Source organism: Triticum aestivum, chromosome 3D (assembly GCF_018294505.1).
Source record: "Triticum aestivum cultivar Chinese Spring chromosome 3D, IWGSC CS RefSeq v2.1, whole genome shotgun sequence".
NCBI classification, from domain to species: Eukaryota; Viridiplantae; Streptophyta; class Magnoliopsida; order Poales; family Poaceae; genus Triticum; species Triticum aestivum.
Window position 1 is genome coordinate 300,847,177 of NC_057802.1, and position 25,870 is coordinate 300,873,046.

Here is a 25,870-nt window from a genome sequence, read left to right on the forward strand (position 1 = left end):
ATGAAGACCGTGTCATGCCCCATCTTTGACGGTCACGATTATCCCAAGTGGAAAGCCATGATGAAGAAGCGCCTCTTGGCGATGAATAGCGAGTTGTGGACCGTCACTGAGATTGGTCTTACCGATCTGTGCAAGATGGCGGAAGCTGATGACATTCGCAAGTACACTCTTCTCAACCTCACGGCGAAGGACGTCATTTGCTCCTGTCTGTCTCAAAATCAGTTCAGGAATATCATGCATCTCAGTCATGCGAAGCTTATCTGGGACCGACTCTCGGAGGTCTATGAAGGTCATTGAACTCGTCATGATCCTTGGTTTGAGGATTTCAAGGAATCACTCAAAGCTATGACATTCGAACCAGAATCATCATCTTCTACACCATGCCTTATGGCAAAAGGTGCTAAGGTAACTGAATGCTACCTATCCGAGTCCAGTGATGATGAATCTGGTGATGAATTTGGACCACACCAAACTTGCTTCCCTTGCCACTAAAAAACAAAGAGCTTTGGAAAAAGTTCAATACATGCTGGACAAGAGCGATGATATGTTGGGTGAAGAAATGGATCAGTTGAAAGCTTTGGCTGAAAGTCTTCACAGACTTCAGACTAAGTTTGATAATCTTCAAAGTCATCATAATACTCTCTTATCTGATCATGAGAAGCTTTCTTATGAATCTCTTCAAAGAAAGCAAGATCTTGAAAAGCTAAGGGTGAGTTATGAAGATCTTCAGAAGGAGCGTGATTCATTACTTGCTCAACAAATCAGCGCTGCTCAGGAAGTATTCATTCCTCCATGTTTGAAGTGCATTGAACGTGAATCTGTAATTCTTCACCTGAATGTTCAAATGCTTCTACTGCTACAAATTCTTCACCTGTCTCTGCTATCACTAATTCCTCATCTGGGGATATTGCTAGTATCACTGACAATGCAGGGCTGAAGGAATTGTATATGACAGGCATGTACAAAAGCCTCAAAGGGCATCAGGCTCTTTGTGATGTGCTTAAAAAGCAGATCCTCAACAGGAACCCTAGGAAAGAGGGTATTGCCTTTGAGAGGAAACTCAACGCTGATGGAACATACTGGAAGCCTGAGCAGTACCCCAAAACCTCATGGGTTGCTGCAAAGGGACCTCCAGTAGATCCATCTACTTTATCTGGCTTTACATGTGAATCTCCTCATTCTACTGATGAGTCATTTGACTCAAACTATAAGCTATTCAAAAATCAGAATGGTGAAGTATTTGCTAGATATGTTGGCACTAACTGCAGGAACGGTTCTTCTATGAAGAAAATCTGGGTTCCCAAAAGGTGCCTTGAAAATCTTCAGGTGAATGTCATCATGACACCACCTGTGAAGAATAGGAACCCCAGATCAAATTCTTCATATGGACCAAATTCTTCATATGGATCCAAGTCCTCATATGGACCGACTTTCTCACAAGGATCAAATTCCTCAAAAGGATCAAAATCCTCATATGATCATCATCGTGCTGACACTTCTGTTTTGCAGGGAAGATCTAAGGGCTATGAATATGTTCATTATTCTTCTAACCACTTTTTTCATAAGTCCTCGAAGAATTTCTCTGCTTATTCATATGCTTATCCTAACTCCTCCTATGTGAAACGAAGTGGACTGGCTTCTATGCCACCATTCTCTTATGGAGCTCGCAGAATGATGAACTCTTTGCCACCCCTTCAGATGTGGGTGGTGAAGAAAAAGAACTAATCTCTTATGCAGGGTCAGGTCTCCAGACGAACTTAAACGTCTGAAGAGTTTGCTGGAGACCTGAATATGCCTGAAAGGACGTAGGCTAATTATGAAGAAATGAATCCTCATTTCTCACGTCCTCATACTGCTTTATCTGTTCTATTGATTTGATGAAATTGATCTGATGAAATTGATGTCATATTCTTCACTGATGAAGTATATGAGTTCATAAGTTGCACTAATTCATCTGCAGGATGATCTACCCAAAGCCACTGAGTGGGTCCTCGATAGTGGATGTACGAATCACATGACTGGTGACAAGAATCTATTGATGGATGCTTCCTTATCTCCATCGCATCTGAAGCATATCCTACGCTGACAAAGGAAAAAAGCAAGGTATTGGGTCTAGGTAAGGTTGCGATCTCAAAGGATCGACACATGGACAAAGTCATGCTTGTCGAGTCCTTAGGATTCAACCTCATGTCAGTCTCAATGCTTTATGATCTTGATATGGTTGTTATCTTTGGCAAGTATCGTTGTGTTGTGATTATGGAAGCTAACAATTCCAAAGTCTTCGAAGGCTTTAGGAGAGGAGATCTGTATATTGTTGATTTCTCTATAGGACCACAACCAGCTATATGTCTACTTGCAAAAGCTTTAGAAGGCTGGCTATGGCATCGATGACTAGGTCATACTGGCATGAGGAACTTGCACACTCTCGCGAAGAAGAAGCACGTCATTGGCATTGAGAATGTCAAATTCCTCAAGGATCACTTGTGTGGAGCCTGTGAAGCTGGAAAGATGACCAAGGCCAAGCATCTAGCGAAGACTATCATGACTACCACTCGACCATTTGAATTGCTTCACATGGATCTCTTTGGTCCTAACCATTACTCTGCATTCACTAATGAAGCATCTCTATATGGCTTTGTTATTGTTGATGATTACCCTCGTTACACATGGGTGCATATTGTCACTTACAAACGTGAAGTGCAGGAAGTCTTCAAACGATTTTCCTCAAGGGCTTCAACCAACTTTGGTGTGAATATTAAGCACATCAGGAGTGACAATGGAACTGAGTTCAAGAATACTAGTCTTGATGACTATCTTGATGAACTTGGTATTACTCATGAGTTATCTGCTCCTTATACTCCTCAGAAGAACGTCATCGTGGAGCGCAAGAATAGGACTCTTGTTGAGATGGCTCGCACTATGCTTGATGAATACAAGACACCTCGTCACTTCTGGATTGAGGCAATTGATACTGCGTGTCACATCATCAACAGGGTATATCTTCACAAATTCTTCAAAAAGACTGCCTATGAACTCCTCACTGACAAGAAACCCAATGTGAGTTATTTCAAAGTCTTCGGTGCTAAATGTTGGATTAGAGATCGTCATCATAATTCTAAATTTGCACCGAAAGCACATGAAGGTTTTATGCTTGGTTACGGAAAGGACTCGCACACCTACAGAGTCTTCAACAATGTTCACCACAAAGTTGTTGAAACCGTAGATGTGTGGTTCGACGAAACTAATGGCTCGCAAAGAGAGCACCTACCTCTTGTGCTAAATGAACAGTCACCTGAGGAAACCATCAAGTTCAAGGCCACTGAGGATGTCATTCCTACCAAAGAATCTGCTGAAGAAGTCATTCCAGAACGTGAAGAACATCATGCTGATGCACCTGAGGAAAATGGTGCTGAAGAAAATGCTGACACACAGGTTGAAGGAATTGATTTCGATGAAACTTTTGCACCTGTTGCTAGACTTGAGGCTATTCGCATATTACTTCCTTATGCTAACCATCATGACATCATCTTATACCAAATGGAAGTGAAAAGTGCATTCCTCAATGGTAAGCTTGAGGAAGAAGTATATGTTGCTCAACCACCAGGTTTTGAAGATCCAAAGCATCCTGATCAAGTCTACAGACTCAATAAGGCCCTCTATGGACTCAAGCAGGCTCCTCGGGCGTGGTATGACACCTTGAAGGAATTCCTCATGAAGAAAGGCTTCAAACCCGGTTCACTTGACCCAACTCTTTTCACTAAATCTTATGATGGTGAATTGTTTGTGTGCCAAATATATGTCGATGATATCATCTTTGGCTGTACTGACCAACGTTACAGTGATGAATTTGCCTATATGATGAGTGAAGAATATCGAATGTCTATGATGGGAGAATTGAAATTCTTCTTAGGTCTTCAAATTCTTCAACAGCGCAATGGCATATTCATATCTCAGGAGAAATACCTCAAGGATGTACTGAGGAAATTCGGCATGCAAGACTGCAAAGGCGTCAAAATCCCTATGCCCACAAATGGCCATCTATGCACTGATGAAAATGGTATTGACTTTGATCAAAAGGTATACCGCTCCATGATTTGTTCTTTATTGTATTTATGTGCATCTAGGCCAGATATTATGCTTAGTGTTTGCATGTGTGCCCGATTTCAAGCTACACCGAAGAAATCACACCATAACGTTGTGAAGCATATTCTTTGATATCTAGCTCACACACCAACACTTGGATTGTGGTATCCCAAGGGCTCGGCTTTTGATCTCATTGGATATTCAGATTCTGACTATGCTGGTGATCGTGTGGACCGCAAGTCAACATCAGGCACATGCCATTTCCTCGGACGATCCTTGGTCTGTTGGTCCTTGAAGAAACAGAACTGCGTATCACTGTCTACTGCTGAAGTTGAGTACATTGCTGCTGGTTCTTGCTGTGCTCAATTGCTATGGATGAAGCAAACCCTCAAGGACTACGGCGTCAACATGAATAATGTGCCTCTCTACTATGACAATGAGAGTGTTATCAAGATTGCTCATAACCCAATTCAGCACTCGAAGACAAAGCACATTCAGATTTGTCATCATTTTCTTCGTGATCATGTGTTGAAGGGCGACATCTCTATTGAGCATGTGAATACTGAAGAACATCTAGCCAATATCTTCACAAAGCCCTTGGATGACAAGAGATTTAGCAAGTTGTGGTGTGAGCTAAATATCCTAGAATCTAACGCTTATGCAAAGTTGATGACTTAGATGTGCAACACACGAAGAAACGTTTGTCTTCAATCAATGAAGACTAACACTCTAAGTGTGAAGAAATTAACAAAGAATTTGATTCTCAGAGCCCTACGACAATTGTACGCGGTGTCTGAAATCATCATTCTTATATGGTGGGTTACGCCACCACCAAAAGTTGAAAATCTTCAATTTGAGTTTTTCTTCATTTTTGAAATTCCTCAGTTGTTCAATTTCTTCAACTTTTCAAGTCTTCGCTCTTTCCGTTGTTGTTCTTCATTGGCTATATATTATATATGAGTTTATGTCCTCTACAGCATTCACTTATTGCTAATTCTCCATGTTGCCTTTTCTGTTAAGTGAATGTGATCGGACCCTTCCCCCTCTATGCTAACCTCAACCTAGTCTGTTCACAAATTCTTCATATGCGTTCTAGTTGAAACTTGTTCAAAATCTTCACTGTGTCCTTGTCAGCTGAAGCAGTTGCCAATGAAACACTAAAGTAATCATATCTGAATTTTCGGCTTTTGCCGCTCAAACCGTTCCACATTCCACGATGGATTTATCTATTCACCCACGATCTCGAACGATCGCCACCTCTCAGTACGTGGGTGACACATGTCATGCGAATGAGAAGGGTCAGGGGCACGTTCGTCCAATTTCCTCGGACGAGCGGTTTTTCACCTCGGCTATAAATACCCCTCCCCTCCTCACTTCGTCTTTACTCCGCTCGACCTCACTCCCTCGCTCGAGCTCTCAAACCCTAGCGCCGCCGCTACTTCCATCGTCGTCGGTGAGGAAGAGCTTTGCTGCCTCGACCTCGTCGCCGTCATACTCGCGCCGGCCGCGGATTTCTTCACTCCGCCGCTGCCGTAGCTATATTCCTATGCCAAGTTAGGGCATGGAAGATCCGAACTAACGAGCTTCTAAATCTATACTTAACAGTTCGTCGTGTTCTTCGTCAAGGGTAATTAAAAGTTACTTTTACTGCCCTTGTTGATTCTGTTGTCTTTTACAAAATCTTCAAAAAGGTGTTTATTCTTCAAATCTTGATACACTAAACACCTCACACAACATCTGTTCTTGATCTGTTTCCCTACGCAACTTTTTTCTTCAAGATTCCTTAGTTGTGTGGATTTTCAATCTATACAACTCTGGAACCTAAGTCAAAGAACGCTTAGTGAAATTCCTCAAGACTCATCTAGTCAAATTCCTCAAACTTGTTCTTTTTGCAAAAACTTCTGAGAACGCATATGACCTCCCCAAATTCTTCGCACCCATACTCTGTTCACAGGTACACATGTCCACTGCTGAATCACTAGGTTCTCATCAACTTAACTCATTTGCAGCGTTCCTCAAAGAAAAGTTACATACCTCGTCAGAGAACTCAATAGTTCAAAATCCTCAGCTGAAGAATATGGCTGATGGCAAGAAACCTCTGAAGGGAGGGGAGAAACCTGAAGTCAACATTGCGTTTGAAATTCCCGATGATATATGCAGGGTACTGCACACCCCCTGAGGAAACAAAGAATGAGCGCAAAGTGCGCATTCAGAAGATTGAAAGGAGATGGGCCAGAGAGTGGAGGGAGTACAGATATGTGACTCCAAAGTACATGAAGAAATTCGCTGTACACCCTCCATGTCCAAGACCTCCATTGGCACCTGGCCAAGTTGCTGATCCCTCTAGCATCAGAAGAGGTGAGGAATTTCCCAAGGAATGGGCTAAGTGTCAAGCCAAGCTGGCCAAAGTGGAAAAAGAGGCAGTGAAGAAATTTAATGAAGATTCTGCTACTGCCACTGCTGAGGCCTCTGCTAGCAAGCCTAAGAAGGCTATGCCCAAGAAGCCTGCTCACAAGCCTAGTGCTTCAACTTCAATGCCCTCTCGGCCCAGCTCAGCAAATCCCTCACGGCAAATTCCTCAAGCTGCACCAGCTCCACCAAAGTCCTCAGCTCCTCCTTCCAAATCCTCAGCACCTGCGCATCTCGCCTCGTGCCAAAGGACAACAGGCATCTCTATTACCTCAGGAGCCTCTACAAGTTCTTCAGCTCCTCCAAATTCCTCAACAGGCCCCACTCTGCTGAAGACTAAGGCCACTGCTGGACAAGGTTCTCGACCAAGTCCTCACAAGAAGCAGGTAGCCTTCCAAGTACCGTCTGATGATGACGAAGCTGATGATGAAGAACTCGCTGAAATCATCAGAGACAGGCAGCACAGGGCCGCTAGAGCCAAAGGTCATAATGTGCCATTGATATTGGATCCAAAGTTAATCCTCGACTTCATCGACTTATGGCACAAGGACCCCAACACACCTCTGCCTGAGATGAACCTCACTCCTGGTCAAAGTCATGTGTTGACTACCTTCATTTATGAAGAGAAATGGAAATATGAATAGGGGATGAAGGTGAAGAAAGCGCAGTACAAGAAAGAGCGCTTTCTGAAGCAAAACATCTTGAAGCTTTCACCTGAAGAACTTGTAGCTCTGCAATCACAGATCAAGAATCTAAGTGATGAATTTGATCACTACTATGCTGACTGGCTCGGAGCCAAGGTCAGATTTGTAAAGATAACTGAGAAATTCACTACCAATGTTGCAGCACCATCGCAACAAGAAATTCCCCAGGCTGATGCATCTGCTCAGCCTACAGAAGAGCATGCCAGTACCACTGATGAAAATCAGGCTGCTGATGAAACTGCTAGTACCAGGGCTGATGACTGCATTCCAGGCGCCGATGAATCTGCCAGGGCAACCACTAGTGTTGCGCCTGAAGAAAAAGCCAAGCCAGTTGAAGCTTCAACCGCTGTGCCTGAAGAAACTGACCATGCCAGGGCAACTGCATCAGTTGTGCCTGAAGAAACTAAACCAATTTCATCTGCTCCTCCTGCACCTACATCAAGTCCAATTCTTCCTTCTGCATCAGAAGCTAAGAAGACCAAGGCTGCGGAGCATGCAACAGTGAAGAAAAGGAAAGCATCAACTTCATCAGAATCTTCAGTTCTGAAGAAGATGAAGAAATTGACAAGCTCATTTGAGAATCCTATTGATGTTGTTCCAGTCTCATGCATGCCATCAAAGGAACTCATTCCCTTTGGTGAAGACTATGCGATCCCAAGCGGATCTGATGAAGATATTCCTTCTGCTGCTTCTTCAGAGAAGTTGGATGAAGAAATTGAAGTGGATGCTATCCCTTCAACCCCAGTTATCTCATCGCCAGTGCCTCAGTTCACAGCTGAAGAGGCAGGCGTTGAAGAATTAAATGAAGAAGATGTGGACGTGGACATTGGAAGCACCACACCACTTTTGGGATAGTCAGCACCCCAACTCTCCTTTGTTCATGCCACTTCAACAAATTCCTCAGTCCCCAATGCATACTGAAGTTCAAATGGGCTCTGAAGAACCTCGCACCACTCCGTCTATTCATGAAGAAATTCCAGCCACTAGTGCTGATGAAATTGCTGCTGAAGAATTAAAGACCCAGGCTGCCACTGACGAAGGAACTGAAATTCCTCAGCCTGTGGATCCTGAGATTGCGATTCCTGAGGTTCTGATGCAATTGACAGACACTCCCCAGCCCAAGCCAAAGGATCCTTTCTCAAAGAAGCAAAAATTCAAGGCTGGTGACTTCTTTCATGAGCATGTATTCTTCACGGATTACAACCCATATGACTCTGCTCGTCTTAGAAGGAATCGTCTCTGGACCGCCAGCCAAGCCAACTTCTATTCTTCACTGCTTTTCAACAAGGACAAAGTCTTTGACCATGAGCATATTCCTCACGTGGACATGGAATCACTGCCTTCCTTTGCCCCAGTCCTCAGTGTTCTTCATGATGCTGGACTGCTCAACTTTTGCACTGATATATGTGATTGGAATGAAGAACTCATTCTTCAATTCTATGCAACGCTGCACATCACAGGAAATGCTGAAGATGTGAACTCTTGGGTATTGGACTGGATGATTGAAAATACTCACTTCAAAGCACCGGCCTCTAAATTGCTTCATGCCCTGCCTGTCAGTCCTCCCCTTGAAGGTGCTTGTTGTATATATCATGAACCTGAGCTTACAGATCACTACATGCAAGTGTTGATGAAGCCACTGAAGCCCGATCAAGCCCCAAGGACAAAATTCCTCGTGAAGGACTTATTGTATGTGCCTCGGATTGTCTATCACATTCTATCGAAGACATTGAGTCCAATCAAAGGCCACGACTCGAATGATGAAGAAGTCGTTGGCATCATGAAGAATCTGCTATTCAATATCATGCATGGCATTCCTGTCAACTACCATGATTTCTTCATGAGGACTCTGGCAAATGTTGCATTATCTCCATTTGAGTTGAAGCCTTATGCTCCCTGGATTATGAGATTCCTCAGAACAAGGTCTTCACTCAACTACAAGGCTGACTTTCAAAATCATCTCAGCTACTTGCCCCCCATTGAAGTCCTCAAACGGACATTTTCCTCAGCTGATGAAAAGGGCAAGGCCACTGCTGTTATTGATGAAGGCATTCGTCCATTGGATGGTCAGTTTCGCAAAGCTACATCCTACTCCACCAATGATGACTCTACCTCCAATGCTTAAAGAAAAATCCTCAAGGGACAGCTCCAAGGGTGATGACTGATCGTGAACTTCTCCTCAGTCTTCACCAGAAGGTCGATCGCAACCACAAATGGGTTAAGCGTCAGTTTGGTTCAATTCTTCACAACATGACTGCTACACACAATGCAGTGAAGAACCACTACTACCTCCATGAAGTCTTCGGTCGCACCTGGGCTATTCTATCTCATCTGTATGGTGAAGAAGATCTGAAGAAAATGGGTCTCAAGCAGGACTTTGACTGGTCTCAGCCTCCAGCGAAGAAATTCAAGAAAGTCAAAGTCCCCTCCTTGGTGGCTAGCTCATATTATTCATCGCGCGACACGGACGGGCATGAAGATTTGGACGACACTGCGGTAGGCCCTACTACAACAACCGACCCCAACAACGCTGGCGCTCCTCCATCGACATGATTTTCTTCAGGGGCGTTAGTCCTCATTTTTCCACCCTTTTGGTCATTCGATGAGAAAGGGGGAGAAATTTGAGTTAGTCTTCAAGCGGGTCTATTCATGGGTGTTTTTTTGAAAAGTTACAACTCTCGCTCTTTTGAAGAATTTGTTGGATCGAGTTGTCAACTTAAACCCGATGGTGGTCTGATACTTTTGCTATGTTCTTCTTCATGCTATTTCCTCATATATGTTAATGCACGCATGCTGAATCACATCAGTCACCATATTTCATCCTGCATTCCAAATTCTTCATATCATATGTTAAATGCGTGTATGAATTACAAGATATAGGGGGAGATCTCCATGATTCTACTCTTCAAGTGTGCATTGCTTCAAAAGCAAATTCCTCACTATGCACATCTTCAGGGGCAGTTCCTCTATATCTTGCAATCAGATTCCTCAACATCTGTATTTACACTTCATATGTTTTATCCCCGTTGAAAACTTAACCTATATTGTCATCAATCACCAAAAAGGGGGAGATTGTAAGTGCATCTAGTGCCCCTTAGTGATTTTGGTGTATTGAAGACTTATAGGTTAAGGGACTGATGCGTTTGTGAGTGTACACAGGTCTATAAGTCTATGAGGAGTTTGATATTTACAGAGAAAGTCGACCCCTAAAAATGAATGTCTTCGATTGAAGACTTTGGATTTCTGAAGACTTTAAGTGAAGAAATTGGTGTGACCATGAAGACTTGGTATTCATACGAGGAACATGAAGCGTCAAGACTTTTGTTTTTGTAGTTTCATTTTCTCTTTCTTGAGTCATAGGAAACATCGTAATGTTAAAGCGGGTCGAGGAAATACTAAGGAAAAATTTCCAAGTGATGCTCAACTCAAAATCCTACACCTACCAATCCTTTCGAGTGAAGCCATTGGAAATCTCATGCAACTCAGTCAATTTCTTCAGTGACAGAGATGAAGTTCTTTTGGTCTCTGAGGAATTTGTTCTGACTGAGAAGTTAGGAATTCGCCAGTGTGGATTGCCTACAAGTGAGGAACATGATAGCCCTGAGGAATTTGAGCCTCAAATTTCCGTCTGTTGTTGTGCTACGCGCCAGCTATCCCAAAATATCTACCCACCTAACGGTCATATCATTGAAGGGCACTTATGTCTTATCATGTCGGGCTACTCCCTAGGCTATAAATAGCCGCCCCCTACAACCACTAGCTGGTTGGCTGCTCCGAGAGAAACTGACACTTGTCATTTGAGAGCATCCCATCCTCCGAGGACTTCGAGCGAAAATCATCAAGTGAGGAAAACCAAAACCCAAACACCTACAACCCAAAGTGATTGAGCATCACTGAAGAGATTGATCCTGCGTGGATCCGACGCTTGTTACCTTTGAAGACTGTGCATCTTCCAGACAGTTAGGCGTCATGGTCTAGAGCATCCTAGAGGAAATTGTGGATCGCAGAGTGACCGAGTTTGTGAAGGTTTGGAAGTCACCTGAAGACTTACCACGAGTGATTGGGCGAGGTTTGTGTGAACTTAGCTCAAGGAGAATACGGTGAGGACTGTGTGTCCTCAGGTTTATATACCTAGCCGCTCCAACCAGACGTACAACTGTCACAGCAGTTGGAATTGGTCTATCAAATCACTGTCTTCACCAAGCCTACTGGTTCTATTTCCTCAACTCTTTCATTTCCTCATTACTGTGTTGTGTGCTTGTTCATATCTGTTTGAAGACTTTGACTGAAGACTTTCTCAATTTCCTCAGTTCAATTTCTTCAGTATGTTTGTCTTCATCCTGTGTATCCTCTGTTTACGCTTTCTGTACTCTGTGCTTGTTTTCATTTCATCATGATGACCGTGCTTATGTTATGTTATGTTTGCATCTGAGTACTTATTCCGCTGCAAGTAGTTCTTTGCTTAGGAATTTCCTCACTCTGAAATTCCTCAGTGAAGAATTCATAAAAATCGCCTATTCACCCCCCTCTAGTTGATATAACGCACTTTCATAAGTCAATGTTAAATTCATGCCCCAATCATGAGCTCTCAAGATAAATTATTATTCAAAAAATTTATGCTCGGCTTTCTCTCAATAATTGCTCCATGCTCGATACTTCTTGTACTGGTTCTTTTATGATGAAGACTATTGAATTCAGATGGGATTTATAGGACAGAATTAAACGCAACTCTGAAAACTGGGAACTCAACGAAGGTAAGGAGTCAGGTATAACACCTAAGTTTGATTGTGTTAAATCTTTTATGGATACCGATGTTTTTCATGAATTTAGCACTAAATATGGACTTGGCTCTGAGATAGTAGCTTCTTTCTGTGAATCCTTTGCCACTCATGTTGATCTCCCTAAGGAGAAGTGGTTTAAATATCATCCTCCCATTGAAGTAAAAGTAGTTGAACCTATTAAAGTTGAAGAAAAGACTATCACTTATAATGTTGATCCTATTGTTCCTACCGCTTATACTGAGAAACCACCTTTCCCTGTTAGAATAAAGGATCATGCTAAAGCTTCAACTGTGGTCAACAAAAGTAATATTAGAACACCTAAACCCTCTGAGCAAATTAAAGTTGAACCTAGTATTGCTATGGTTAAAGATCTCTTGGTTGATAATATTGATGGGCGCGTTATTTACTTCTGTGATGAAGCTGCTAGAATTGCTAAACCTGATACTAAAGATAAACATAGACCTGTTGTTGGCATGCCTGTTGTTTCGGTTAAAATAGGAGATCACTGTTATCATGGCTTATGTGATATGGGTGCTAGTGTCAGTGCAATACCTTATACCATATAAAGAAATTATGCATGATATTGCACCTGCTAAGATAGAAGATATTGATGTCACTATTAAGCTTGCCAATAGAGATACTATCTCACCGGTCGGGATTGTTAGAGATGTTGAAGTCTTGTGTGGGAAAATTAAATATCCTACTAATTTTCTTGCTCTTGCTTCCCCAAAAGATAACTTTTGTCCCATTATATTTGGTAGACCCTTCTTGAATACTGTTAATGCTAAGATAGACTACAAAAAGGATATTGTTTTTGTTGGTTTAGGGGATATGTCTCATGATTTTAATTTGGCTAAATTTCATAGACAACCCCATGATAAAGAATTGCCTAGTAAAGATGAAATTATTGGTCTTGCTTCTATTGCCGTGCCTCCTAATGATCCTTTAGAACAATATTTGCTAGACCATGAAAATGATATGTTTATGAATAAAGAAGGGAAATAGATGAAGTATTATTTAAACAGGGACCTTGAAACACAACTTGCCTGTTGAAATTCTAGGGGATCCTCCTCCACCCAAGGGTGATCCCGTGTTTGAGCTTAAACCATTACCTGATACTCTTAAATATGCTTATCTTGACGACAAGAAGATATATCCAGTTATTATTAGTGCTAACCTTTCAGAGCAAGAAGAAGATAAATTATTATAAACTCTAAAGAAGCACCGTGCTGCTATTGGATATACTCTGGATGATCTAAGGGCATTAGTCCCACTCGATGCCAGCACAAAATAAAATTGGATAAAGACGCTAAACCGGTTGTTGATCACCAACGACGGTTAAATCCTAAGATGAAAGAAGTGGTAAGAAATGAAATACTAAAGCTTCTGGAGGCAGGTATAATTTATCCCATTTCTGATAGTCAGTGGGTAAGTCATGTCCATTGTGTCCCTAAGAAGGGAGGTATTACTGTTGTTCCTAATGATAAAGATGAATTCATTCAACAAAGAATTGTTACATGTTATAGAATGGTAATTGATTTCCGCAAACTAAATAAAGCTACTAAAAAGGATCATTACCCTTTACCTTTTATTGATCAAATGCTAGAAAGATTATCCAAACATACACATTTCTGCTTTCTAGACGGTTATTCTGGTTTCTCTCAAATACCTGTGTCAAAAGAGGATCAAGAAAAGACCACTTTTACTTGCCCTTTCAGTACCTTTGCTTATAGACGTATGCCTTTTGGTTTATGCAATGCACCTGCTACCTTTCAAAGATGTATGACTGCTATATTCTCTGACTTTTGTGAAAAGATTGTTGAGGTTTTCATGGATGATTTCTCCATATATGGAACTTCTTTTGATGATTGCTTAAGCAATTTTGATCGAGTTTTGCAGAGATGTGAAGAAACTAATCTTGTCTTGAATTGGGAAAAGTGCCACTTTATGGTTAATGAAGGTATTGTCTTGGGGCATAAAATTTCTGAAAGAGGTATTGAAGTTGATAAAGCCAAAGTTGATGCTATTGAAAAGATGTCGTGTCCTAAGGACATTAAAGGTATAAGAAGTTTCCTTGGTCATGCCGGTTTTTATAGGAGGTTCATTAAAGACTTCTCAAAAATTTCTAGGCCTCTGACTAATCTCTTACAAAAATATGTTCCTTTTGACTGTGATGATGATTGTGTAGAAGCATTTGAAATACTTAAGAAATCCTTCATTTCTGCACCTATTGTTCAGCCTCCTGATTGGAATTTACCCTTTGAAATTATGTGTGATGCTAGTGATTATGCTGTAGGTGCTGTTCTAGGACAAAGAGTTGATAAGAAATTAAATGTTATTCAATATGCTAGTAAAACTCTAGACAGTGCCCAGAGAAACTATGCTACTACTGAAAAAGAATTTTTAGTTGTTGTATTTGCTTGTGATAAGTTCAGACCTTATATTGTTGATTCTAAAGTAACTGCTCACACTGATCATGCTGCTATTAAATATCTTATGGAAAAGAAAGATGCTAACCCTAGACTTATTAGATGGGTCCTCCTACTACAAGAATTTGATTTGCATATTATAGATAGAAAGGGAGCTGAGAACCCCGTTGCAGACAACTTATCTAGGTTAGAGAATGTTCTTGATGATCCACTACCTATTGATGATAGCTTTCCTGATGAACAATTAGCTGTCATAAGTGCTTCTCGTACTTCTCCATGGTATGCTGATTATGCTAATTACATTGTTGCTAAATTTATACCACCTAGTTTCACATACCAGCGAAAGAAAAAGTTTTTCTGTGATTTAAGACATTACTTCCGGGATAACCCACACCTTTATAAAGAAGGAGTAGATGGTGTTATTAGACGTTGTGTACCTGAGCATGAACAGAAACAGATCCTACGCAAGTTTCACTCCGAGGCTTATGGAGGACACCATGCTGGAGATAGAACTGCACATAAGGTATTGCAATCCGGTTTTTATTGGCCTACTCTTTTCAAAGATGCCTGTTAGTTTGTCTTGTCTTGCGATGAATGTCAAACAATTGGTAATATTAGTAGACGTCAAGAAATGCCTATGAACTATTCACTTGTTATCGAACCATTTGATGTTTGGGGCTTTGATTATATGGGACCGTTTCCTTCATCTAATGGGTATACACATATTTTAGTTGCTGTTGATTATGTTACTAAGTGGGTAGAAGCTATTCCAACTAGTAGTATTGATCATAACACCTCTATTAAGATGCTTAAAGAAGTTATTTTTCTGAGGTTTGGAGTCCGTAGATACTTAATGACTGATGGTGGTTCACATTTTATTCATGGTGCTTTTTGTAAAATGCTTGCTAAGTATAACGTTAATCATATAATTGCATCTCCATACCACCCACAGTCTAGTGATCAAGTAGAACTAAGTAATAGAGAGATTAAATTAATTTTGCAAAATACTGTTAATAGATCTAGAAAGAATTGGTCCAAGAAACTTGATGATGCATTATGGGCCTATAGAACAGCATATAAAAATCCTATGGGTATGTCTCGGTATAAAATGGTTTATGGAAAAGCATGTCACTTACCTCTTGAACTAGAACATAAGGCATATTGGGCCATTAAAGAGCTCAATTATGCTTTCAAACTTGCCGGTGAGAAGAGACTATTTGACATTAGCTCACTTGATGAGTGGAGAACCCAAGCCTATGAGATGCCAAACTGTTTAAAGAAAAAGTTAAAAGATGGCATGACAAAAGGATACAAAAGCGTGAGTTTAATGTAGGTGATTATGTTTTTCTATAGAACTCCCATTTAAGATTTTTTTGCAGGAAAACTCCTATCTAAATGGGAAGGTCCTTACTTTATCGAGGAGGTCTATTCTTCCGGTGCCATAAAAATCAACAACTTTGAAGGCACAAATCCGAAGGTGGTGAGCGATCAAAGAATCAAACATTATATCTCAGGTAATCCCATAAATGTTGAAACTAATGTTATTGAGACCATAACCCCGGAGGAATATATAAGGGACATTTTCTAGAATGTTTCAGACTCCGAAAAGGAATAGGTATGTGGTGCGGTAAGTAAACCGACTCCAAAACAGCTCTAATGGCAATTTTTCTCTGTTTTGGAATATTTAAGAAAATACGAAAATAAACAGTAGTCCGAAAAGGACACGAGGCATCCACCAGGGTGGAGGGCGCACCCTACCCCCTGGGCGCGCCCCCTGCCTCGTGGGCACCTTGTGTGCCCTCCGGACTCCGTTTTCTTGCACGATACTGATGTAGACTCGACTAGATGGCGAGTCGTTCGTCGGTCCGATCTTTCAAGGTACTTGGCAAACGAAAACACAAGAAAACAGATGATGAAGATGAAGACGAACAAATACTATGGATCAAACGAGATGCAAGAAACCAAAGTCAGCACAAGATAGATGAGAATCAATCTCGCTAGCAACTCCCGTCGTGCTCTCGCGGCGACGCAGGAAATCAAAGGATTTTGTGCCACCCAAACATGGTAGCTTTTTTGTATTTTCTTCACGTCTGATAAAAACCAATCTAAAAAAACTACATGATACAAGATCAACGCTGCCGTTTATATAGGTGACCCACCAGCCATAATGGCGTCCAACACTCTAACCGACCTGACCCAAACTAACAAAACTAGATGCTAGTAAAAAACTTGTCCGTGAACCTCTATCCTAAGTAGTACTCTTTTAATTAAAGAAACTAATTAATAAATCCGGCCACGTTGATCACATAAGCCTTATTATATTTTAAAATAAAAGGGAAGGACTTTTGCACGGTTTGGACTTCTATTAACCGTCTGGATCACCAAACGAGAAAAGCCTTGTTCATCCTGGAGGAGTACGGAAGTTGGGTGTCACCAGGTTCTTCTTCGGTTCAATCGGTGGAACCTCAAAGCAAAAAAGAACCAACTTACAACACATGCTGAAGATTATATCTTGAAGTCCCTGATATATTTGCATCAAAATATACGGCCGACTGTGTCTTCTGTTCAGTATGTGGAGCAGCACCAAGTAAACCTGTTGTGTTTTGCACTGGAAAAATAATACAACCATTGTTGCGCCCATCAGATACTTCTTTTGGTCGGTAAAAATTCATTATATAATCTCCCGAAGGTTTTGACCATCGTACCACGCAAATATCCTCAGTTTTTCATTTTGAGTTGTTTCTACCGCATATTAGAGCAAGATGTCTTCTCAAGAGTCAGTCGGGGAGAGTCGGTTGTCTCACCCGACATCGGGACCAGGAGCAAACAGTGATGCTGACCACTTTGGTCCATCAACGGAGGAAGAGATGGAGGCCGACTTTAAAAGGATAGATGCCATGGAAGAGGATCAAGAAGTTACTTCTCGTTTCCGAGCCGGATTCACGATGGGGGAACTACAGAGCTCAGCTATTCCAAACTCGGTCATCCCTTCCAATGTTAGACTTCTTTCTTATGAAAATATGAAAAAGAGTGTTACTTGTTCTCCCGCAGCTATGCAGCATCCATGGGTGAAAGGAGCTTTAGCCGTCACGGGAAACCTCCGTAAGGAAATAATGGACCTCAAGAAGCAAGTCAATAAGCTCGAGGAAGAGAATCGTATCCTGAGGGGCATCATCGCCAAGAATATCACATCACCAGCTCCGAAGAAAGAGACATAAACACATGGGTATGGGCACTCCCCTTGGCAACTGCCAAGCTTGGGGGAGGTGCCCCGGTATCGTATCACCATCACACTTCTATCTTTACCGTTTTTCTTAGTTCGATCCTTTTGGTAATATCTTGATCTAGTAGAATAAAGTTTTAGTATGATCTAGTTTTGAGTTTTGAGTCGAGGGCGTGAGCTATATATAATAAAGATTAGTTTTGAGTTGAGGGCTTTGCTATCTTGCTATGATCCTTCTATCTAATCGAGTCCGTGAGCTATATATAATAAAGATTAGTTTTGAGTCGAGGGCTTTGCTATCTTGCTATGATCTTGAGGGAATAAAGGAAAGAATAAAAAGAAATAAAGAGATCATATTGATCTTATGGAGAGTAATGACTTCACATATAAAAGAGTATGATGAATAAAAGTTGTTGAGAGTTGACAAACATAGTTTTGGTCATCGTTGCAATTAATAGGAAGTAATAAAGAAAGAGAGGTTTTCACATATAAATATACTATCTTGGACATCTTTTATGATTGTGAGCGCTCCTTAAAATATGACATGATAAAAAGTTGATGTTGGACAAGGAAGAAAACGTAATGTGTTATGTTTTCTTATATCCGAAATAAAGTATATTGTCATGGATCATCCGACATGTTGAGCTTGCCTTTCCCCCTCATGCTAGCCATATTCTTTGCACCAAGTAGAGATACCACTTGTGCTTTCGAATATCCTTAAACCCAGTTTTGCCATGAGAGTCCATCATATCTACCTATGGATTGAGTAAGATCCTTCAAGTAAGTTGTCATTGTTGCATGCAATAAAAATTGCTCTCTAAATATGTATGATCTATTAGTGTGGAGAAAATAAGCTTTATACGATCTTGTGATATGGAAGAAATAAAAGCGACGGACTGCATAATAAAGGTCCCTATCACAAGTGGCAATATAAAGTGACGTTCTTTTGCATTAAGATTTCGTGCATCCAACCATAAAAGCACATGACAACCTCTACTTCCCTCTGCGAAGGGCCTATCTTTTATTTTTGCTTTATGTCTTATGCAAGAGTCGCAGTGATCTTCACCTTTCCTTTTTACACTTTATCCTTTGGCAAGCACATTGTGTTGGAAAGATCCTGATATATATATCCAATTGTATGTAAGTTATCATAAACTATTATTGTTGACATTACCCTTGAGGTAAAAGGTTGGGAGGAAACACTATAAGCCCCTATCTTTCTCTGTGTCCGATTAAAACTCCATACCCACAAGTATTGCGTGAGTCTTAGCAATTGTGAAAGACTAAATAATAGTTGAGTATGTGGACTTGCTGAAAAGCTCTTATATTGACTCTTTCTGATGTTATGATAAATTGCAATTGCTTCAATGACTGAGATTATAGTTTGTTAGTTTTCAATGAAGTTTCTGATTCATACTTGACATTGTGAATAGATTGTTACTTTAGCATAAGAAATTGTATGCCAATATACATACATACATACATACATATATATATATATATGTTGCTGTTATAAGAATCATCAAGATGCCCTCATGTCCGTATTTTGTTTTATCGACAACTCTATCTTTAAACATGTGGACATATTTTTCGTTACCGGCTTCCTCTTGAGGACAAGCGAGGTCTATGTTTGGGGGAGTTGATACGTCCATTTTCCATCATGCTTTTATATAGATATTTATTGCATTATGGGCTATTATTACACATTATGTCACAATACTTATGCTTATTCTCTCTTATTTTACAAGGTTTACACGAAGAGGGAGAATGCCGGCAGCTGGAATTCTGGGCTGGAAAAGGAGCAAATATTAGAGACCTATTCTGTACAACTCCAAAAGTCCTGAAACTCCACGGAAGTCAGCCTTGGAATATATTAAAAATATTGGGCGAAGAAAGCACCAGAGGGGGGCCACGCCCTATCCACGAGGATGGGGGCGCGCCCCCTACCTCGTGGGCCCCCTGGCAGGCCTCCGGTGTCCATATTTTGCTATATGAAGTCTTTCGCCCTGGAAAAAATTAGAAGGAAGCTTTCGGGACGAAGCGCCGCCATCTCGAGGCGGAACCTGGCGGAACCAATCTAGGGCTCCGGCGGAGCTGTTCTGCCGGAGAAACTTCCCTCCGGGAGGGGTAAATCGTCACCATCGATCCTCTCATCGGGAGGGGTTCAATCTCCATCAACATCTTCACCAGCACCATCTCCTCTCAAACCCTAGTTCATCTCTTGTATCCAATATTTGTCTCAAAACCTCAGATTGGTACCTGTGGGTTGCTAGTAGTGTTGATTACTCCTTGTAGTTGATGCTAGTTGGTTTATTCGGTGGAAGATCATATGTTCAGATCCTTTATGCATATTAATACCCCTCTGATTATGAACATTAATATGATTTGTTAGTAGTTACGTTTGTTCCTGAGGACATGTGAGAAGTCTTGCTATAAGTAGTCATGTGAATTTGGTATTCGTTCGATATTTTGATGAGATGTATGTTGTCTTTCCTCTAGTGGTGTTATGTGAACTTCGACTACATGACACTTCACCATTGCTTGCGCCTAGGGGAAGGCATTGGGAAGTAATAAGTAGATGATGGGTTGCTAGAGTGACAGAAGCTTAAACCCTACTTTATGCGTCGCTTCGTAAGGGGCTGATTTGGATCCATATGTTTCATGCTATGGTTAGGTTTACCTTAATACTTCTTTCGTAGTTGCGGATGCTTGCGAGAGGAGTTAATCATAAGTGGATGCTTGTCCAAGGAAGGGCAGTACCCAAGCACCGGTCCACCCACATATCAAATTATCAAAGTAACGAACGTGAATCATATGAGCATGATGAAAACTAGCTTGACAATAATTCCCATGTGTCCTCGGGAGCGCTTTCCTTTATATAAGAGTTTTTCCAGGCTTGTCCTTTGCTACAAAAAGGATTGGGCCACCTTGCTGCACCTTGTTTACATTTGTTACTTGTTACTCGTTACAAATTACCTTATCACACAACTATCTGTTACCGGTAATTTCAGTGCTTGCAGAGAATACCTTATTGAAAACCACTTGTCATTTCCTTCTGCTCCTCGTTGGGTTCGACACTCTTACTTACCGAAAGGACTACGATAGATCCCCTATACTTGTGGGTCATCAATCCCTCGCCATTACAGAGGAATCACTGCCGAACTACGCCCAACCCGGACTAGGGGCTGAGAGCGGGGAATTTTACGTCCCACCCACCACCCACTTCATAGCCACTGTCGAGGACTTAACCGACATGCTGGACTACGCCTCCGAAGACATCGATGGTATGAATGTCGATGCTGGAGATGAACAAGGCCAAGACCCGCCGTTTACCGGACGTTGGACGGCCACCTTCTCATATGACGTGTATATGGTGGACACACCCAAAGAAGATGACGACGACGGCAAGAAGGATCCGGTCGAAGACGATCCTGTCGAGGCACCATCAAAGCGTCGACGTCAGCGGCGCCGTTCAAAATCGTGTCACAAAAAAGACAGTAATACCGGCACCGGGGACAATAACACTACGGATAATGCCAAAGACCTCGAAGCCCCCATCGAACCAACATCCGAACATGATGATTGGGAGGATGGGCAAGTTAACCCTGACGATCCGATCGGAAACGAGGACTCGGAGGACAACAACTATTTACCACCCTCCGAGGATGACGTAAGCCTCGGTGACGAAGATTTCATCGTGCTAGAGGAGCCACTTGAGCAGGATCCCTTTAAGCGCCAGCTAATTGCCACGGCGAGAAGCCTAAAAAAGAAGCAACAACAGCTCCAAGCCGAACAGGATACACTCAACGACAGATGGACACAGGTCCTAGTTGCCGAAGAGTATGGTCTTCAACGCCCACCAAGAAGTTATCCGAAGGGTCAGTTACTACCACAATTCGACGACAAGGCCCTTGAGCCAATACCATCAAGACACGACCGCGCTGATGAACCAGACCGGCCACCGTGCGAACGGGACAGAGCGGCTACCCAGGCCGAACACCAGCCCGCACCACCTCGCCTTAGAGGCAGAGAGACATGGGCTCCAGGATATACCTACGACCTATGGCAGGACCTGGACAATAGAGCCGGTCAGACCAGATCAATCTATGGATCAAGCGGGCGCGCCACAATGAGAGAGGACGGCCATCAGGCCTGGCGCAATAAGCACAACCTCATCCGGGCCGAAAACCGCATACAGACGTCATCAGAACTCCTTCGTGATGTCGCCCGATACAGAGGCGCCGCACACCTCTTATGCTTCACCGATGAGGTAATGGGGCACCAGTTCCCAGAAGGGTTCAAACCCGTAAACATTGAATCATACGATGGAACGACAGATACCGCAGTATGGATCGAAGATTTTCTTCTCCATATCCACATGGCTCGCGGTGATGTTCACCACGCCATCAAGTACCTCCCCCTGAAGCTCAAGGGACCAGCACGGCATTGGTTAAATAGCCTCCCAGAAAACTCTATTGCTAGCTGGGAAGATTTGGAGGATGCCTTTGGAGACAACTTCCAAGGCACCTATTGAGGCAGTCCTGGACTAAGGGGTCCTCGGGCGTCCGAGCTATGTGACATGGACCGGACTAATGGGCCATGAAGATATAAGACAGAAGACTTCTTCCCGTGTCCATATGGGACTCTCCTTGGCATGGAAGGCAAGCTTGGTGTTCGGATATGAAGATTCCTTCCTCTATAAACCGACTCTGTATAACCCTAGGTCCCTCCGTTGTCTATATAAACCGGAGGGTGTAGTCCGTAGAGGCAATCAGAATCATAACCATACAGGCTAGACATCTAGGGTTTAGCCATTACAATCTCGTGGTAGATCAAGTCTTGTAACCCCATATTCATCCAAGATAATCAAGCAGGAAGTAGGGTATTACCTCCATAGAGAGGGCCCGAACCTGGGTAAACATCATGTCCCCGTCTCCTGTTACCTTCAATCCTCAGACGCACAGTTCGGGACCCCCTACCCGAGATCCGCCGGTTTTGACACCGACATTGGTGCTTTCATTGAGAGTTCTGCTGTGTCGTCGCCAAAAGGTTCGATGGCTCCGTCTATCATCTACAACAATGCTGCCCTGAGGGAGATCTTTCTCCCCGGCCAGATCTTTGTGTTCGGCGGCTTCGTACTGCGGGCCAACTCGCGTGGCCATCTAGAGAAGATCGACAACTACGCCCCAAGTCACCAGATTAGTTTTGGAAATCTGGATTATGTCGCCGATATCCGAGGAGACTTGATCTTCCAAGGGTTCGCGACCCCAACCTCTGCTCTGGCCTTAGAGCCGGAGCTCATCACCGGGTCCGAAGACGGGATTTTGGGGCCCGCCGGACTCTCTGCGGCTATTGAGCCTAGTACGGGAGAGCCGGAGGAAGCAGCGCCACCGGCGATCATCATGAAGCCGGACTCTTCTCCGAACACTAGCTCCGAACCCTCGGAGTCAACATCGTGTGAGTTCGGCCGAGGAGTTTTCTTCCCGCTGTACTCCACGGACTCTTCTCCCCTGGCCAAACCTCGCCTTTAAGAGAGGCTCTAGACTTAATGCGGTCCCTCGTTATTACAGAGGGGCAACATCCGAACTACACCCAGCCAGGACTAGGGCTGAGTGCGGGGAACTTTACGTCCCACCCACCACCCACTTCATAGCCATTGTCGAAGACTTAACAGACATGCTCGATTACGGCTCTGAAGACATCGACGGTATGAACGACGATGCCGGAGAAGAGCAGGCCGAAGACCCGCCGTTTACCGGATGCTGGACGGCCACCTCTTCATATTACGTGTACATGCTGGATACACCCAAAGAGGGTAACATCGACAACGAGAAAGATCCTGTTGAGGATAAACCTCCTGAGAAACAACCAAAGCGCCAACGTCAGCAGCGCCGCTCTAAATCACGCCATGGAAGAGACAGCAATACCGGCACCGGAGATAACAATACTCCGGATGACGCCGAAGACCAAGAAGACCCCATCAAGCCAACCTCCGAACAGGACGATTGGGAAGACGGGAAAATTGGCCCTGATGAACAGGTGGAAAACAAAGACTCGGAGGATAGTAACTATCTTCAACTCTCCGAGGAGGAGGCGAGCCTAGGCGACGAAGACTTTATTGTGCATGAGGAACCCCTTGAGCAGGAGCGCTTTAAGCGCCGGCTAATAGCCACTTCAAGGAGCCTAAAAAAGAAACAGCAGCAGCTTCAAGCTGACCAAGATCTGCTCAATGACAGGTGGACTAATGCCCTGGCAGCCGAGGAATACGGCCTCAGGCGCCCAACCAAGAGTTACCCAAAGTGTAAGCTGCTACCTCAATTCAACGACGAGGCGCTGGAGCCCGTATCATCAGCACATAACGCGGCCGATCGGCCACCACGTGGCCGTGACAAAACGACAAATCAAGCCGAACACCAGCCCATACTACCTCGCAGTAAAAGCAGACACAACAGCTCAAGGATATACGTACGACCTACGATAGGACTTGGAGAATCGATCAGGTCAGACCAGATCGATCTACGGATCGCGGGGGCGTGCCCCGACGCGCGAGGACAACTACCTAGCCGGGCGCGACAAGCATCACCACGTCCGGGCCGAAAACCGCAGACGGACTCCATTTGAACTGCGTCGCGACGTGGCCCGATATAGAGGCGCCGCACACCCCCTCTGCTTCACTGACGAAGTAATGGAACATGAATTCCCTAAAGGGTTTAAACCTGTGAATATAGAATCTTATGATGGAACAACAGATCCCGCAGTATGGATCGAGGACTTCCTCCGCCATATTCATATGGCCCGTAGTGATGATCTTCATGCCATCAAATACCTCCCACTGAAGCTCAAGGGACCAGCTCGGCACTGGTTAAACAGCCTACCAGAAAACTCCATTGGCAGCTGGGAGGACTTGTAAGACGCCTTCCGCGACAACTTCCGGGGTACATACGTCCAACCTCCGGATGCCGATGATTTGAGTCACATCGTTCAATAGCCCGGCGAGCCAGCCAGAAAATTCTGGACTAGGTTCCTAACTAAAAAGAACCAGATCGCCATTTAAAAGAAGTAATCCGGGCTCATCCAGCTTGGACCGAATCCTCGATCGACCATGTCAGATCCACGGCACCCCCGATAAACCCGCCAATCATACCAACAGAAGTTGTTGGGTCTTTAAACAAGTCGGTAAGTTAAATACCGAGAATAAGGAGAAGGGGCCGCCAAGTGAGGACGACGGCGAGGAGCCCCGTCCACCGAACACAGGGGGACAGAAGAAATTTCCTCCCCAAGTCAAAACGGTGAACATGATATACGTTACTCATATCCCCAAAAGGGAGCGCAAACGCACACTTACGGACGTCTATGCGATCGAGCCAATTGCCCCAAAATTTAATCCATGGTCATCCTGCCCGATCACTTTCGATCGTAGGGACCATCCGACCAGTATCCGTCATGGCAGCTCAGCCGCACTGGTACTCGACCCAATCATTGATAGATTCCACCTCACGCGAGTCCTCATGGACGGTGGCAGCACTTAACCTGCTCTATCAGGATAGAGTCTGCAAGATGGGCATCAATCCGTCAAGGATCAGTCCCACAAGAACTACCTTTAAGGGAGTAATACCAGGTGTAGAGGCCCATTGCACGGGCTCAATCACATTGGAAGTCGTCTTCGGATCGCCGGACAACTTCCGAAGCAGAGACCTGATCTTCGACATCGTCCCCTTCCGCAGTGGTTATCACGCACTGCTCGTACGAACCGCATTTGCTTGCTTCAATGCGGTGCCGCACTATGCCTATCTCAAACTTAAGATGCCCGGACCACGTGGTGCCATAACAATCAACGAAAACATGGAACGCTCCCTTCGTACCAAGGAGCACACCGCGGCCCTGGCAGCGGAAGTACAGGGCGTCCTTATCAAGCAGAACATCAATTCGGCGGCCAAGCCCCCAGACACTATTAAACGAGTCCGGACTACTCCGCAGCATGACAGTTCAGCTCATCAGGAGTTCGACTAGCAATTCAGCCTCCGTCTCAGTCCCGACCAAATTGCAGCGTACGTCCCGCGCGTACATAACTACGCATTAGAAATACCATGTGCAAAGACGGAGGCATTACTTGATCACGGTCCACAATACGGCTCGACCTCATCCGGGCACTCATGCTTTCCCTTTTCTTTCTATCCTTTTCAGGTTTCTTTCCCACAGGTCCCTCGCGACAACCTGATCATTGATCCTTTCGAAGGATGA

The 25,870-nt window shown here is 43.5% G+C and overlaps 1 pseudogene; it reads left to right on the top strand.

Moving 5' to 3' along the window:
- Nucleotides 1–25,870, top strand: LOC123076275 (uncharacterized; annotated as a pseudogene).